General features: G+C 43.2%; 1 long non-coding RNA gene across 1 annotated transcript; it reads left to right on the top strand.

Moving 5' to 3' along the window:
• The first annotated feature begins 1803 nt into the window (after positions 1 to 1803).
• Positions 1804 to 12051, top strand: LOC128582416 (uncharacterized). Its single transcript, XR_008379045.1, has 3 exons — positions 1804 to 2018; positions 9599 to 9664; positions 11816 to 12051. It is a non-coding gene; the product is annotated as an uncharacterized LOC128582416 (long non-coding RNA).
• Positions 12052 to 13811: the final 1760 nt, after the last annotated feature.

Below are 13811 nucleotides of genomic sequence, written 5' to 3'. Positions count from 1 at the left end.
GTCTGTGCTCTGGGGTGTGATGAGCCAGGAGAAGGGGACACCATGGAGGGGGAGAGTCCACAGGGCCATCTAAACCGTGGGAGTAGGCAGGAAGCCATTGGTGCATTGAAAATAGACTTTGAAATAGTCATTCTGGTTTCCTGTGGAGAAAAACTGGGAGGGAGCCAAATGACTCACAGGCAGAGGAGTCCCAGCTATCTGGGAGACGTTAGAGAGAGAGAAGTTAACAGGAATAGCAATGGTTCCACACCACAGGCTCTGTTCAGAAGGGAGGTGAGTGGGGTTGAGACCCTGCGAGGATTTGTGTTGTTATTTTTATAACTAGAGAAACCTATGCTGAAAAAAATGTATTTTTCCCTCTCCTATACATTGAAAGAAAGAAAAATGCATTTTAAAAAACCTGACTATATAGAAATTACAGATGGAATGTAATTAATCTCTAAAGGACATTTCAAATCAATAAGAAAAACACTAATAACCCAGTAAAAAAAAAAAAAAAAACAGGCAATGGCATATTAAAACATTTACATGAGCAAAATAAATCAATCAAAACAATTCAAAATTGTGCGTCAAGGTAATGTAAATTGCATCAGTGAGTTTATTTTTCATCCAGGAGCTATAAACTATTAATGAAACAATGCTGCTCATTGCTAGCAGGAGCATGCGGTGACCCTAAACCCTCACTGGAAGCTGCTGGGTACAATTAGCAGAACCTTTCTGGAGGGTAGCTTGGCCATCTGCAGGGAGAGCTTTAGAAATCCTCATTTTGTTTTTATCTTACAATTCTCCTTCCATAAATCTACCAGAAGTAATCCATGTTGTAAACAAAAAGTTGTGTACATAATAATATCTAATAGTACAAACTCAGGGAAAATACTTGTATCCATCAACAGGGATAGATTAATAAATTGTGACGAATTTATGTTTTCATGGACAAAAGTTGTATAGTGTAATTAACATTAAGCAAGATAGAAAAGAAAGAAGGAAAGGAAGGAAGAAAGAGAAAATGAAAGAACGAAGGAAGAAAAGAAAAAGAAAGGAAAGAAGAGAGGGAGGAAGGAAGGGAGGGAGGAAGGAAGGAAGGAAGGAGAGAAATACAACAAAAAACAAATTAGGACACAAAACAGGCAGAGGCAAAGGCAGAGATGGCAGAGGGAAAATGACAGAAGAAAGTAACGTCAATGTGTTAACAGGTAGTTGGTTCTACGTTTAATTTCCTTACATATTTTCATCCGTTTTCACAATAATCATTCGCATTTTAACAATATCTTTAATAACCCAATACACTATTAGGAAGGGCGGCGCCTGTGGCTCAGTGGGTAGGGCGCGGGCCCCATATACCGAGGGTGGCGGGTTCGAAGCTGGCCCCGGCCAAACTGCAACAAAAAATAGCCGGGCCTTGTGGCGGGCGCCTGTAGTTCCAGCTAGAATCGCCTGAGCCCAGGAGTTGGAGGTTGCTGTGAGCTGTAACGTCACGGCACCCTACTGAGAGCGACGAAGTAAGACTCTCTAAAAAAAAACACGAAGAAAAATACTGAGAAGGGAAAGAATAAAAGCAAAAGAAGACTGCTGCGAGCCGGGCGCTGGCCCCGCCCCTCCGCCCGGCTTGTCCCGCGCTCCAGTCCCCGCCGGCCCCGCCCCTCCTACCGGCCCCACCCCACGGTCCACTCCCCGCCGGCCCCGCCCCTCAGCCCGGCCCCGCCCCTCCTACCGGCCCCACCCCACAGTCCTGTCCCCGCCGGCCCCGCCTCTCCTCCTGGTCCCGCCCCGCGCTCCAGTCCCCGACCCCTTCTCGGGTGCCCGCGGGCCCCAAGCTCAGGAGCTGTGCAGGTCTCAGGCTGACAGCGCGGCTCCCGCGGAGCCCCATGTGCCCGCGTCTGTCCCGGCGGTCAGAGACCTCAGACTGCAGCGTGCGGCCCGCAGACTTGGGCTTCCAGGAAGGCAGGGCGGGGTCTGCGTACCGTGAGCTCCAGGGACCGCTGAAGTGCGGGGCTCAGCAGGGGCCTCGGTGAAAATCTGTGAGTGACTGACGAGGGCAGGGTGTCAGGGGAGTGTCCCCAGGGAAGTGCCCTTTCAGACAGAGGTTCCGAGAGGGTACAGGAAAAGGAATATGTTATCCAGGGGCTAAAGTGGGGCCAGGGATGAGGAAATCGCGAGCAGGGTGCAGATGGGCTCACAGATGCCAGCAGTGAACCGGGCAGATGGAGACGGGGATGACTGGCGGAGTACATCAGAGCCCAGTCCCTTCTGCTTAACGTTCACACTAAGGATAAAATGGGCTATTCCTGACAAGCCCTTCAAAACCCTCTGCAACCTGGCTCGTCTTTCTTTCCAACCTTACTTGGTTCCACTCTTGCCCAGCTCAGTTTGTTGCAGCCACATCTATTTCCTGTTGGTTCCCTGAACACCTCAGTCTCTTCCCTGCCTCAGGCCCTTTGCACTGCTCACTCCCTCTGCTGGAACACTTCTCCTTTTTTTCCTTGCACGCTCAGTGCCTTACCATTTATGATATAGATGGGGCCCTGTCTGCTCAGATCTCACTTCCCTGAACACTACCAGGCCCATTTCCCACTCCTGGGTTTTCTCCATCACATTACCTTGGGGTTTTTTTGTTTGTTTGTTTGGGTTTTGTTGTTGTTGTTGTTTGTTTTTTAGCATTGTTGAGTATCTAGTAAAATCTTGTTTATCCATTTAACCATTATTTCTCTGGCTCCCTCATTACGTATAATTTACATTATGTTAGTTCTTGGTACCTTTGTATTTTCTGTTGCCTTAAACAGCACTGGCACAGACCTGATGCCCCACAGCTGTTTATCCCGGGGTGTAAGGCCATGCATGTTTGGAGGGAGTAAAGACAGCAAGTGGAGAGGGAAAAATTAGAAATGGCAAGTGGAGAGGGAAAAATTAGAAATGTTTTATGCCAGGAGGGCAAGTGTATATTGTTTGTGCTGCCATGTCTGAATCCTGCCTTGTGACTATGAAGTTTGCTCCGGGTTCATTGAGGAATAATGCTACGGTTGGTGAGCAGAGTCTCACCAGCACAGACTTCCCTTATTCCCAGCTCGGTGCTTCATGTCTTATCTTGATGTATGGACATTGTGTTCAGGATGTGGTTGAGACCAGATCTCAGCTAATGTACAGGTTTTTCCTTTAGGAGTCAACATATCAGGAACAACATATACGATTTTATTAACACCAGTGCAGCTTGCTAATTTGTTCTTTCATATGACATTTGTTTGTATGTCTGTCTGTCTTCAAAGGGGTGAGAGGAGGAGAAAAGTACTTCTTTATCATCTTCATCTCCATTATTTTATACTTTCTGCATTTGATCCTTTGGGTGACACGGGAATGGTAACTCATTCCTGGTAGAAATGCACCAGCAAGCTTTTGGCCAGGAGGAGGGCAGCCGAGTAGAGACGCAGGGTGGACAGCAGCTGTGAGTACTTTGAGTGCTTTCAGTATTTGAGGCACTATGTCTCTATTTAGGCTTGGAATCAGCAAGTCTCTTACTGTCAGGACTAATTATTTCCTTTGAAAAACAGTGAGGCTTTTTATCAAGATGGCCACATTCTTGTGTGATCCAACGGACAAATGATGAGTAACAAGGTTGATTAACCCAGTGACCTCCATGAATGATAAAAAGAGAATAGAAAGATGGGCGGTTTTTCTTGCTCTGGAAGTCAGCTTCTGTCTGGACTTTTCTGAGACATGCTCCTTTATAAACAGTAGTGTCTTCAGTGCATTATGCTATTTTGAAATGCAAAATTTAAAACCCAGCATAGAGGGCTTGACCCACCTGCTCTGGCCAGGACCTGCTCAGCATGTGTCTTTAATCATTTGGGAATGACATCCAGGCTCCGTGAGTTGCCACCATGTTGTGACTAGCCTAGCCCAGCAGGTTGGAGGGCCCTACCCCATGCCGATCACTGCTACTAGTGATCTCCCTAGACCGGGGCCAGAGAGGGAGGCTGGTTCTCTGGAAGTCCTCCAAGCTTCTATTATAACCACTTTGGGTACAAAGGCCAAAGAGTGGTTGCCCTATGCAGAGTCTGTCCTCCTCCTGCTCACCCTGTCTGGGCTCAGATTCACGCTTGCTCCCTCCTTTGAGCTCAGAGACACATCACCAGCATGTGTCTGCAATCCAGAGTATACCATAGTGGCAGTCAGAACAATGGTTCTGCCAGAGATGTCCATGTCCTCATCCCCAGAATTTGTGAATAGTCAGCATTGTGACCCTGCCACCTCCCGCCAAATTCATACATTGAAGCCCTAGCCCTCCATGTGACTGTATTTGCAGACAGGGATTTTAGGGAGGTAATTGGGGTTAAAAAAGGTTGCAAGGGTAGGCCCTAATCCCATGGGACTGATGTCCTTAGAAGAAGAGGGACAGACAGCAGAGCTCATAGGGAAAAGCCTTATGAGGGCAGTGACCGTGCACAAGTCCGCAAATCAGGAAGAGGGGCCTCACCAGATGGCACTTCGATCTTGGACTTCACCAGCTTCCAGAGTTGTGAGAAAATAAATTTCTGTTGCTTATGCCACTAGTCTGTGGTGCTTTTGTTGTGGTACCCAGAGCAGACTGACATGCATGGCTGAGGGGAAGTAAAGTCGCGCATGGGAGTAATGCCGCTGGCTGGCTGGCTTTGAGAGATGGGGGGGTTTATCTTGGATTGTCCTGGTGGACCCAGCATAATGGTAAAATAATTAAAAGTGGAAGAAGGCAGGAGAAATGTGGTCCTGCTGACACCTTGATTTTTTTTTTTTTTTTTTTCCTGGCTGGGGCTGGGTTTGAACCCACCACCTCCGGCATATGGGACTGGTGCCCTACTCCTTGAGCCACAGGCGCCGCCCTGACACCTTGATTTTAACCTACCGAGACCTGTGTTGAACCTCTAACCTAAAAAAAGTAAAATAATGATTGGTTAAGCCACTAAATGTGTGGTAATTTATTACAACATCAAAAAGACAATCTACATAGGTATGTTAAAACCTGGGATCTGTCTGGTAATGCTTAGGGATGCATTTCCTCCAGAAAGGAACCCCGTTGGGAGGAACAGTAGGTGATAAAGACTGTTCTGTCTGTGACCTCCAGGAGCTACTGCTGAGAGAGCCTGAGTTAGTGTGTCAAAGGGCACACACTTGCCCTTGCACTTTTCTGTTTTTGCCAAAACCAAAGCTCACAATAAGGAGAATTATTAAATTTAATTCACTATTCAAATAATCCAACATCTAAGGTAACATAATACTTATGTGCTGAGGAACTTTCAAATAACAGCTAATATTCACCTTTATCAATCATTACTTTTAATAGAAAAAGAAAGAGGGGTTGGTGTATGTGTGTGTCTATGACACAGACTGTGTGAGGTTTGCTCCTGGATTTTCAGAGGTTACCTGTGGTTGTGCGTTTGGGATTCCCAACTACTAACGGCAGCTTCTCATGACAGTATTTTGAGAAACGGCTTTACCATTCTGTCTGGTTTTTCTATCATCAGTGGTCCTATTTTATTAGTTGTTAAAGGAACCAACCCTTAATTTCCTTCACAGTGGAGACAGTATTACAATATTACTATGGGATATCAGAAAAGGCATTTCTTAATACTAATTCACTTTCTAAGTATCCACGGTTCTTCCTAACATGTCATCATCTCTGGGAAAATAAAAGAGGAATCACAGTGAAATGCACACATTGGCTTTTTCTCAATTGCAAGAAACCATTTGTTTCCTGCAGCCTCTCTGAGTCTGCTGTGCTATTTTTAATTTGTATCAATTACTTGTATTCATTCTTTTTTTTTTTTTTTTTGTAGAGACAGAGTCTCACTTTACCACCCTCGGTAGAGTGCCATCACGTCACACGGCTCACAGCAACCTCCAAGCTTTTGGGCTTACGTGATTCTCTTGCCTCAGCCTCCCAAGCAGCTGGAACTACAGGCGCCTGCCACAACGTCCGGCTATTTTTTGGTTGCAGTTTGGCCGAGGCCGGGTTTGAACCCACTACTTGCATTCATTCTTTAAACACCTTCCTTAATAGTTCCCCCACAGCGTTAGCTTGTAATGCTTTCTAAATACCCCTTTTCACAGAACACACATTTGTAAGAACTGAAAAAGAAAATATCAGTATTTAAAATTAAGACTTATGTTCTTAGAGGCAGATGTAAATATTGAAGGAGGCTCTCTCAAGTATTTTAGCAGTGTGAGAACTTAGAGCAGTGGCTAGACTGGTTTGTGCTGTGCTTTGAGGGTAGCACAGCACAGCAATGCAGTTCACAGTATGCCTGCCCCTAATGTTTACATCACATTTCTCTCAATTTTGTGATAAAGTTTGGCTGAAGAATTTAAGATTTTCTTATGGTTTTAAATTGTTTAATTGTTGATCTATATATTTCCAAACATGACCTCATTGGAGAGTCAGTGTATTTGGGTAATAATTAAATAAGGTTCATAAGCTTTTTCTTTTTAAAGGATTCATACCAGAGCCAAGTTGTAAAAGTCACGTTTGTGTACAAAGCTATCAGTACTCGGTTTAATTTCATTGGTTTGTCTTTTGTGATACTGGCTAATTTTACTTTTCTATTTCTTTCTGATTCAAGCAAATGAGTCACTGAAGCTTCGTCATATGAATGTTTAAAAATTGCTGTGCTCTGACATCAGCCGTTTATGAAAACCACCTGGGTTTCCTAACGTCTGTGTTTATGGCTTCTCTCTATTAAGATTTGCGTTACTCACCTACTTAATATTTTCAAAGCATTTTTATCCACCATTGCATCTCAGTGCCTGGACCTGAAATAACAGTTAACAACAACAGTTCCTGGTAATTAGGAACAGTAATCACATGCCAGGCACTGCTCCCTGCAGCCTTGTGAGGCAGGTGGTATTTTTATCCCCATCTGTAAGATGGGGAAGCTAAACCTTAGACACGGTACCCTAGTCAGCTAAGTCCAAGACCAGGGTGGTGGCAGAGCTGTTTCTGGGGAGGGCTTCTTTCTGACTCAGACAGCTGCCTTCTTGCTGTGTTTCCACCTGTTACAGAGAGAGAAAGCTCCAGTCTATTGTGCTTCTTATATGATGGGGTGATGGGGTCCTTGCCCTCATGACCTCCTCTGAGCCCACTCCCCTCCCAAAGGCCTCACCTCCTAATACTGTCTCATTGTCAGCTGAGGCCTTAGCATATGAATGGGGGGGCTCGATACACACAGTAGTCCATAAGGCACAGCAAGACACCCAAGGCCCCATAGTTAGTAAGGGTAGAGTTGGATTTTGAACCCAGGCTTCCCACTCAAGAGTTTGTTTTTTGTTTGTTTTATATCAGATTAATATGAGGATACAAATGTTCAAGTTACATTGTTTCCATTTCTAAGATAAAGTTCAAGTTGTACCTGAGCCCTTTACCCAGGGGGCAGCTGACACCCTCACACTGTGCACATTAGGTAGAGTTTGTGTTTTTAACTATTACTTTAATAAATAATTAGTGAGTAAGTGACTGAGTAAGACATAGATAATTTTCAAATTTCTCAAAACTGAAAACTTGACCCCCCTCCCAAAAAATACATATATAAATACATGGAACAACTACTATTTAGAAAGGCATAGGAATGTCTGGCTTGTTTAGGAGTATTCCATATTCCTAACCTCCTATTCAAAACAAAACCGAACAAATGAACAAAAAACATACCCAGCATCATTCTGCTACACCGATATTAAAGGACTTGTGCACACAGTTCTGGAAGTTGGGACGCCACTGCCACGGGGAGGCTGTGAGTAGTAATGAACGCAGACGTGGGCTAAAGGCTTGGAGAGATGCAGAGTGTTATTAAATATTAAATATGGTAATTACTGCTTTCATAGGGTATTGTCTTCTGGAAATCTTTGCTTTCAATTTGCTGTGTACTTCTTGCTCTACCTCTGAGTTTGTAAAGCAGGTAAAAGACCAGATGTGATTGCTAGGAATATAACACGACACCCATATAAAATCAATAGATTGTCACACACAGTGTTGAGGCTTTTGATCAGGGTCTTTGAAAATATTGCATGCATACATTTCAAATAAATGATCCTAATAATTTAATGGTTATACTTTATATCAAACATCTTTGTAAGTATTTGGAGAATCTTTAATAAGCTTTGATTTATAAATGTAAAATTTTTTTTTTTTTTTGAGACAGTGTCTCACTATGTCACCCTGGGGTTGAGTGCATCATCATAGCTCATAGCAACCTCAACCTCTTTTGGCTTAAGCTGTAGTACCCTAGCAAAAGGACCCCTAAAGGTCCCTAACTGTCTCAGCCTGTATCAGCCTTGGTCCCCAGTGTGCCCCCCACTTGGGTTAATTCTGAGAACAGGTTTCAGAACAAGGAAGTTCCCTGGGTTCCCAAAAAACTTCCAGCCACATGTAAAACAATAGTAGAACTTACCCCAACCCCCTAGTAATGGCTAAACAATGGTGGAAAGCTTACTCAAGCAAAATTTCCCAAGCTAAGTTTGTCCTCATGCCAGCTGCCACGATGTAACCCCCTGAGCCAACGAGACCCCCTGACTGTAGCCCCACCCTGACCTACCCCGTGAGCTAACTAACTGCTACTTTCTGCTTTTGTTTTGCTTGCTTGCATGGCAACAAAAATGATATAAAAGTCAGCATGCTCCTCACTTTGGGCAGTGACCCGCCTGCGCAGGTATAATAAATCACCATCTGATTTATACCTGAAGCAGGGTCTGAGTTTTTCTTCCAAGTGGCAAATGAGTATAGCAAAGCCATCCTCCTGCCTCAGCTTCCCTAGTAGCTGGGACTACAGGCGCCCCTTACAAAGCAGAGATAGTTTTTCTATTTTTAGTAGAGACGGGGGTCTCACTCTTGCTCATGCTGGTCTTGAACTCCTACGCTCAAGCAATCCACCACCTCAGCCTCCTGCAGTGCTGGGATTATAGGTGTGAGCCACGGTGCCTGGCCGATTGATAAGACTATAAATGTGAATGATTTCTAAAATAGGAACCGTGGTCCATCTAAGCATGAGATTTTAAGTTGATGGCATTCAAAGGTGTGACTAAAAGGAGGATGGAAACAGCATTCATTGAGTGCTCTCCACGCACCATGCTCTCTCTGCTGGGATATATATATATATATATAATATATATAATTATTATTTATATTATATATAGCATTATATATTATTATTATTTTTAAGAGACAGAGTCTCATTTTATCACCCTTGGTAGAGTGCCGTGGCGTCACACAGCTCACAGCAACCTCCAACTCCTGGGCTTAGGCAATTCTCTTGACTCAGCCTCCCGAGCAGCTGGGATTATAATAGCCTGCCACAATGCCCAGCTATTTTTTTTTTTGTTGTTGTTGTTGTTGTTGCAGTTTGGGTGGGGCTGGATTTGAACCCACCACCCTAGGTATATGGGGCCGGTGCCCTACCCACTGAGCCACAGGCGTCTGTGCTGGGATTTTATCTTCACTGTTGTATATAATCTTCAAGACAGCCCTGCAATGCAAGTGTGTGTATTTCATAGAAGAGGACAAGCAAGGTTCAGAAAGTTGACATACGTACTCATCTTCTAAGAGCTAGACTGAGACTGGCTTCCTGTTCTGTCTTTCTCACAGTTGTTACTACCCCTCTCCTGAGCTGACTCACCCCGGAGCCTGTGAAGCTTCCCAGAGAAGCAGCACGTGAGCTGAGCATGGACACTGGATGGAGCATGGGGACTCCAGGAGAGGGAGGAGAGCAAGGGCAGGAGCACACAGCACAGAGGCTGTCAGGGTATCCAGTTGCAAAGGCAGGGCCACTGATACCAGGAATGCAGGTGTGGCCATACAGCTTGGGAAACTGGAAGGCCTGATCTCCTCTCTCACTGATAAGGAGGCACGCTTGAGTGATTTTTCCTGAGATGGCTTCTTAACTTCTCTTAACTTCAGCTAACTTTTCATCTCCAACTGCTCCCAGCCAACATTCCACAGTGTTACTGACATGGACCATTTGGCCCAGAGAATAGAAAAGATGCTGGGTTTTTCACTTTCCAGAGGCTGGCACATATTTGCTGTGCGTTTAAGTCTATCTCCCTTAACCAAAGAGTAGAAAAAAGGCACTTTAACCAGCATGAATCTATTTGTCTTTCATCCATGTGAGTGAGATCTTTGAGATGAGGGACTGAAACTCTTTCCATTATTACTGAAACACCAGTATTCAGCCTGTAGTGGCTTCTTAATTTTTTAAACAAACACATAAATAAGTTTTGAAAACATCTGTTAAATTCCTATAAAATGTCTTAGTGTTTTTATACATCTGAGAAAAATCTTTCCTGATACATCACTATATTAAGAAAACTTTTTCTTTTACAGTTGACAAATTTGTTATTCAAGGAATGGGGCAGACAGTATTTCATGGAAAGTACACATATCAGAAAGATCTTTGTGTTAGTTGAGAACTGTAGCATGTAATTTTGTCAGATGATATTTTATTTAATTTTTTAAGAAATGTTGCTATCAAGAGACTTACCAAAGCTGTGCTCTTTTAGATTGGTCTAATCCTTGCCTTTATTCTCTTTTTATTGATTTTTAAGTGTTATATTTTAAATTTTGATTAGCGATAATTATGCAAACAATCAAGGCTCTTAGAAAAGTGTTCATTTTTCCTCATAAGAAATGAAAAATGTGTTGGAGTTTTCAAGTTCAATTTCAAATCACTTAAAAATATATGTATAGTGACTTCAACTGTATGCTTTAATTTAGGAATAGTTTATCCCAACTTCTTTCTTAACACATAGGATAATTCTTCACAAAATGACTAAGAGTTTTTCATAACTTTTATTTGAGCAATATCATAATTATGGCTGGGTGCAGTGGCTCATGCCTGTAATCCCTGCATTCTGGGAGAATGAGGACAGTGATTGCCTGAGCTCACAAGTTCGAGACCAGCCTGAGCCTGAGGGAGACCCCCATCTCTAAAAAAAAAGCCAGGAGTTGTGGCAGCTTCCTGTAGTCCCAGCTACTGGGAAGGCTGAAGCAAGAGAATCTCTTGAGCTTAAGAGTCTGAGGTTGCTGTTAGCTATTACACCACGGCACTCTACCAAGGGTGACAGAGTGAGACTATGTCTCAAAAAAAAAAAAAAGTAATTATGTACAAGTTAGAAGCTATGATGGAGAGCCTAGAAAGTCTTAGACAGAAATTCTATTTTTCCATAATTTCATAACTTTTAAATATGTCACATTGCATAGAGTCTTCACAGCAGCTGGTGGTGGTATAACATTATTTGCCTAGGGCAGGGGAGTAAGTTATTGGACAACATATTATACATATGTGATGGAGGAAGAAAGACGAGGTTACTTGTAATAGTGCTAGCCTTAGTACCCTAGAAATTGCATTAAATTATTTCAGGGAGGTGGAGGAAGTTGGAAGAAAACTATAAGAATGATCAGACTAAAAGTTCAGTAAGGCTTGGATTAGTGTAATTAGAAATATTTAGCTTGGAGAGGACAGGAGGATATTACACTAGTTCCCAACATTTGAAGAGCTGAAAAGTGAAACAGAGATTAAGAAATTGTTTGCATGGTCCTATGGCCCTCGGTGGAAGCCATGAGGAGTCGTTTGCCTCAAAATAAGGAGAAATTCACAAAAATATTCAAAGATGTAATGGGAATTCTTGCTCAACATAGCAGGACAGAAAACACATGTTTCATTTCTACTCCCAACTCTCATATATCAGTAAAAAAGAACAAAGAGTAATTTAAAGACACTGTCAGGTACAGGAGAAGGGGTACCAGGGAAGTAGGAATATAGACAAATTTCGTTAAAGTGGAAAATACTTGCAATTATATTAACAGATTAAATCACATTCAGAGGAGAAGCTGCAGTCGGAGTCGGAACTATTTTTCCTGGCATCAGACCCAGAGAGAAGCTCAGCTGGGGAGTGTGGGGAGCTGAACAGACCTGAGCTGCGGGGTGACCGTGAGTCTTCCTCCAGATCTCCCTCCCTGCGTCCATGCCCTCCTTCTCTCGGGGGCTAGTCTTTAAAGTAATTGAATAGTCTTTTTATGAGAAGGGGCCTAGTGGGAGTGATGCCCCTTCTGAATAAAATTCTTCCTGGTTTTTTGTTTTGTTTTTTTGTTTTTTCTTTCTGGGAAGTGAGAGAGATAGGTAGAGAGAGGGTATTCTAATTCCTATTCTTCCAGGGCAAGGTCTAAAATAAAGGCCACCAGGGACAGCCCACCACCTAGATGAAAGAGGAGGGGCCTCAGCAGGGACAGCCCACTGTGTCGATGAAAGAGGAGGGGCCTCAGCAGGGACAGCCCACTGTGTAGAAGGAAGGTGGGGCCTCGGCAGGGATAGCCCCCTGTGTATACAGAAGTGGGGGCTTTGGCAGGCAGCCCACCATCTAGATGGAAGAGGAGGGGCCTTGCAGGGACATCCCATCATGTAGATGGAATAGGAGGGGCTTTGGTAGGGACAGCCCACCACATAGATGGAAGGGGAGGGGACTTGCAGGGTCAGCCCACCTTGTAGAGGGAAGGAGGTCTTGAGCAGGGACAGCCCACCATCTAGATGGAAGAGGTGGGGCCTTGCAGGGACATCCCATCACGTAGACAGAATAGGAGGGGCTTCAGTAGGGACATCCCACCACATAGAGGGGAGGGGGCCCCCAGCAGAGACCCCCCCCCACTCTGTAGATGGAGGGAGGGCTTCAGCAGGGACAGCCCACCATGTAGATGGGAGGAGAGGGGACTTGCAGGGACAGCCCACCACACAGACGGAAGGGGTCCTCGGCAAGGCAGAGCTTCCTCTATTGTCTACCTTACTTGTAAGTAGGAATCACTAGCCAAGAAACACAAATATCTGAGGAAAAATAAGGACACAAAAGTATATTAAGAGACATATACTGACTCTGGAGGAAATAGATAATTTAGAAAATAGAAAATATCTTTGAAGTAATTCTATTTAATATCCTCATAGAATAAAAATTCAAGTAAAAGCATTTTTAGAGCAAAAATAGTTACTAACATCAGCAAGAAAATGAAATAAGGGACACCCAAATTGGAAAAGAGAAGGTCAAACTATCTCTATTTGCTGATTAGGTGGTCGATACCTAGAGAATCCAAAGACTCCTTCAAAAGACTCATAAAATTGATGGATTCAGTAGATTATTAGGTTACAAAAGGAAAGTTCACAAATTAGTGGTTTTTCTATACACTAATAACAGCCTAGCTTAGAATCAAATTAAGAACTCATTTCCATTTAAGACACCTACAAAACAAAAACTGGGAATATACTTAACCAGGAAAGTGAATATCTCTACAAGGAGATCTAAAAAACATTGATGAAAGAAACTGTGGATGACACAAACAGATGGAAACACATCTCATGCTTATGGATTAGAAGACTCAATATTGCTAGAATGTCTGTGCTTCCCAGAGTAATCTACAGATCCAATGCAATTCCTATCAATTCCTATCAAAATACCAACTTATGTTCACAGAATTAGAAAAAAAGTCCTAAAATTCATAAGTAACCAAAAAAGAGCATGGATAGCCAAAGCAATAAAGAGAACAAATCTGAGGCATCACATTACCTGAATTCAAATTATACTACAAAGTGGCAGTAACCAGAACAGCATGGTACTGGTATAAAAGTAGACACAAAGATTTCTTTTTGGAATGTATTTGTCTTTGTTCGTTCTTTGTGAGGTTTTTTGTTTCTGGTCCCTATCTTAAACATTGTTATTGTTGTTAAAGTTTAAGCCTTTTTAATTTTGTGAAGGCAAAAAGTGGAAGCCTAATGAACACATGTTTATGTGAAAATAATAATAAAAAAAGTAGACACATA

This window comes from Nycticebus coucang, chromosome 3 (assembly GCF_027406575.1).
Source record: "Nycticebus coucang isolate mNycCou1 chromosome 3, mNycCou1.pri, whole genome shotgun sequence".
NCBI lineage: Eukaryota > Metazoa > Chordata > Mammalia > Primates > Lorisidae > Nycticebus > Nycticebus coucang.
The sequence above is the reverse complement of the archived record's forward strand: the minus strand, read 5'-3'. Positions and strand labels throughout refer to the sequence as shown.